The sequence below is a fragment of the Carex rostrata genome, chromosome 25 (assembly GCF_964058835.1).
Source record: "Carex rostrata chromosome 25, lpCarRost1.2, whole genome shotgun sequence".
NCBI lineage: Eukaryota > Viridiplantae > Streptophyta > Magnoliopsida > Poales > Cyperaceae > Carex > Carex rostrata.
The window spans coordinates 7,367,034-7,371,809 of record NC_135942.1 but is presented as its reverse complement, the minus strand read 5'-3'; the positions used below and the strand labels follow the sequence as shown (position 1 = coordinate 7,371,809).

General features: G+C 36.2%; 1 pseudogene across 1 annotated transcript; it reads right to left on the bottom strand.

Annotated features, from left to right (window-relative positions):
- Positions 1-675: 675 nt before the first annotated feature.
- On the bottom strand, positions 676-1,761 carry LOC144576180 (uncharacterized; annotated as a pseudogene). Its single transcript, XR_013518613.1, has 2 exons — positions 898-1,761; positions 676-805 (listed from the first exon to the last, which is right to left on the bottom strand). The product of XR_013518613.1 is annotated as an uncharacterized LOC144576180 (transcript).
- Between the last annotated feature and the right edge of the window lie 3,015 nt (positions 1,762-4,776).

Sequence of the window (4,776 nt, the reverse complement as noted above, 5' to 3'; positions counted from 1 at the left end):
GTGAAACGATTCCACACTCCCTAAGATAAGCATGGAACTGCAGACTCAAGTACTCGCCTCCTCGATCAGATCGGAAGACTTTGATCCTTTTATTGAGTTGGTTCTCAACTTCATTCTTGAATTCTTTAAACTTTTCAAAGGACTCAGACTTTTGCTTCATTAAGTAGATATACCCGTATCTACTTAAATCATCGGTAAAAGTGATGAAGTATTTAAAACCTCCTCTTGCACAAGTGCTCATAGGTCCACATACATCACTATGTATAAGACCTAATAAGTCAGTTGCCCTCTCACCTTGACTGGTGAAAGGTGCCTTGGTCATCTTACCAACCAAACAAGACTCGCACGTGTCCATTGACTCCAGGTCAAGGTCACCAAGAAGTCCCACTTCTTGTAATTGCTTAATGCGACTCTTGTTTATATGACCTAAGCGGTGATGCCACACTTGAGTCAAACTCTCATGCGAAGACTTGAGTCGTTTGTTATTGATGTTATACATGGGCTTTTCTAAATCAAGTAAGTATAAGCCATTCCTCAAAATGGAAGACCCATAAAACAAACCATCTCTATAAATAGAACAACATTTGTTCTTAATTATGAAATCATAACCAACACTGTCTAAACAGGAAATAGAGATAATGTTCCTTGAAATAGAAGGCACACAATAAACATTATTTAGTTTAAGTACTAGCCCACTGGGCAAATGCAACTCAACGCATCCTACGACCACGGCTGCAATACTTGCCCCATTGCCTACGCGTAGTTGCACTTCGCCCTTATTCAGCATCCTCTTCTCACTTAGTGCCTGCACATTAGAACAAATGTGAGCACACGATCCGGTATCCAATACCCAATCGGAAAGAGAAGTGGCTAAATTAATCTCAATAACAAATATACCTGAGACGGATGGAACCTTTCCAGCCTTCTTGTCCTCGAGGTACTTGGGACAGCTCCTCTTGTAATGGCCCTTGCCATGGCAATAGTAGCACTCGACATCGGAAGCAACCTTTGCCTTCTTTGCTGCGGGCGGGCTCGAAGTCTGCACTTGAGCCTTGCCATTTCCCTTTGTCTTTGAAGCCTTGCGTTTTTTCCCTTCTTTCCCTTGGACTTTCCAGACCCCTTAGAAACTACCAAGACCGATGAAGAACTTTTCTTGATATCGGACTCGGCGGTTTTGAGCATTCCATGAAGCTCCTGAAGACTCTTGTCCCAGCCATTCATGTGGTAGTTCATCTTGAACCCCGAAAAGCTAGGCGGGAGCGACCCCAGCACGATATTCGTGGCCAACTGTTTGCCCACGGGAGATTCGAGCCTCTCCAGCTGCGAAATCATGCTCATCATCTTGAGAACATGCGCACTGACAGAGCTCCCCTCCGACATCTTACAGGAGATGAGATCCATAGTCACCTTATGCCTCTCATGACGGGCCTGCTCTTGGAACATTTCCTTGAGCCTGCCCATGATGAAATAGGAGGTGCTCTCCAAGAACTGCTTCTGGAGTTCACCGTCCATCATGGCAATGAGGAGAGAATTAACCTCATGCTCATCATCCAGATGTTTTTCAAAGACTTTGTGATCATCCTCCTCAGTCTTGTCAGGCTCATCAGGGACGGGATTCTCAAGAACATACTCCCTGCGCTCATGCCTAAGAACGATTCTTAGGTTACGGTCCCAATCAATGAAATTGGTCCCGTCAGCGCGGAGACGTTCCTTCTCCAAGAGAGAACGCAAGAAAGAGTTTGAAGAATTTGTTGTTGTCATGATCTACAATTTTAAAGGTTTGAGTTTAGTTTACAAAAAAAAAAAAAAACATTTATACCACAAATACATTAAAAATGTTGTCCCTATTTGTAGTAGGACCAAGATCCATATTTTTACCTTAGCCCAAACCAGCGTCGGCATGAAACTTAAACTAGGCTATTTTAGGTAAGCAACTCCTTGCTAATTACATCTCCATGTAACTCTTGGCTTGCAAATACATTTTCATGTATATGCAATCCTTTCCCCAAGGCCCTAAACTGTTCAAGTCCCTTGTTAAGCTAACCTAACTCTATTTGGTTCGACATGTCCGACATGCCCCACAACTCCCAAAGATTGAAAGTGACGCCCACTTGGGTGGAGCTCGCCAACTATCGATCGATGGTTTGTTGCGGATAGAGAAGGGAGGGAAAAATGCCTAATATTAGTTGGGACATTTAATTGATTATTTGGTGGTCATTTAAGCATACACCCATACTTATCCTATGACACATTTAATAAAAATAATCAATTAAGAATCAAGCACAACATTGATTGTGAGTTTTGTATAGTCTTGCGAAACTCCTTTCGCCTTTGACTTGCTTCATCTTCCATCTTCATGGTTGATGTACCTCCATTTACATGTAATTTAAATTACCCCAAAATCCTACTTAGAACTATTTCTAAAAGAAATTTGAAAATAAATTACATAAAAGAATTCTCATTCTTTAATAGTTGGCATGCAAGCCTTGAATGAATACATGATAGGCAACCTAACATTCTTGCCTTTTAATTATATTAATCTAATTAAATACTCATGGGGCACCAAAGGCCGCTTACAAGCAATCACATTCATTCACAAATACAACACACAAGGCATTGAATATCATGACCATACAAAACCCACTTTCTTTTCCTTCAAAAGAAAAGTTAGCACAAATACATACAACATTTGCATCCATATGATTCTTTCATATATATATACTTGTTAATTAATTCCAAATTACTTATTACATAATCTCTGGGTCTTATGCTTCTCCAAAAATTAATTAAGACATTTAAAATTAGATTATCACATAATCCCTAGATGTTTGCATAGTGGTACACAAACCTCAAGCAAACACAACTTACTAATGTCACTAATTAATCTAGGCTTCAAGGACTATTTTGAAAATTATTTGACCCTCAAATATTATCCATAATGTCATTTACAAGACCTATAGGATTGCATACAAGAGGTATGGACATTTATCACATAAATATTTTTCAAACAATTTTTCAAAAAACATACCCTGAAATCTTATTTGTTGCTGTCACTGTTTTCGATCCGAAATTAAAGTTATCTAGGATTGTTCAAAAAACATAAATTTTGGAGTGATACTTCACCATATAGTCCTATAACTACCTTTAAAATTTCATGGCAAAATTCTTTACAGAACATAAAATATTACAAAAACATGACACACTAGTCACGGTTCCAGCAAGCAGAAAACTGGAAACCCACGTTTTAATTATTTTTAGTTCGTCCAGATTTAATTTATTTTAACAATTAAAATAAATTTTTCTAGTTATTAGACATACCAAAGTAACATCTAAAAAATATATTTCACCATGATTACTTTAAAAGGATTCGTAGAAAAATTATTTTGCCCAAAAAATCACAGCCCAGAAATTTTCAGAGAAGCATTCACAAGAGACTTATGACTTAAGTAATCAATTAATTAACACATTAGGCTAAATTATTGTTCTAAAACACTTACAATAACCCTAGCTCTGATACCAATTGAAAGTTTTGATGCTTAGATAGCAAGGAATAAAACAAAATTTTATTCGACTCAAAACAAACGATCTAGTTATTGTAAGTGCAAGAAACAATCTTAATTAGCCTAATCAAGAATGGAATAACATAATACCTTGGATTTGATCTCCAAATCAAATCAAGAAGAGTTGTCTTGCTTAGCAACTTCTTATTCCCTTCCTCCTTCAATGGTGGTTGTGCTTTAGCCCCTCAAATGACGAGCCTCCTTAGGTATCCACCGAGAGATTAAAGAAATATTTGTATCTCTAAGGCTAGTAAGAGATTAACAAGTAGAACCTTAATCCTAGTTTCACCCTCTTCTTAATTTCTGAAAACTTATTAGAGGATTTCTAGATCTCAACACATGAGAAAAATTGAAAGAGAGGAGAAAAGAGCAAATTTCGGCCAAGATATATATTCCAGAATTTTTGACCTTTCAGTACTAAAATCCTTATATCTTTTTCTAGGTAACTCCAAACGACTTGAAATCTTCACCATTGAATTCTAGACTCCAAGGGCTACAGATTACATAGGTCATGCGTCCAGAATGATTAGTATTTGCCCTTTCAAATTCCAGTTCAAAGTTACCTAAAAAATCTGTCCAGAAATCTCTTTGCTCTTTAATGAGATTGATTAGATTTTATGACATATTTAAATATTCCTTAAATCATGCCATTACTAATCAATTCTCCCCAGCATATATTTGGGCTTTGGGCTTAAACATATTAATCATATTAATATTTAATTAAGTCCATAATCCCATACATTAAAAAAGGCCAACATATAAATTAATATTTCATGTTAATTTATATGCATCTCTCATGTGTCAAAAGCTATTTAAAATATGTCACACATACTTTAAATATTACTAGGATTATTTTATAACATCTCCATGTCATAAAATTGTTCATATATTAATAACATATAATTTGTACAAATTAATTATAACTTCTTATAATTAACATAGCACATATTATATACATATCACATATGCTTTATTAATATATTTTCTTTTAATCTTTCATATGGTGTGACCCTATGGGATCCCATCATTATGGCAATAGAATTAAACATTTTAATTCTATAAATCAATGATACAACTAGCCATGGTATATTGATTACCCAAATGACGTGGATGAAAAAGCACAATGCAAAATCACGATCCCTGTAACATTAAAAATGTTGTTGTGTCAATTCCTTGCCACATGATATCCAAATAATCGTAAGGTAGGAATGTGTCA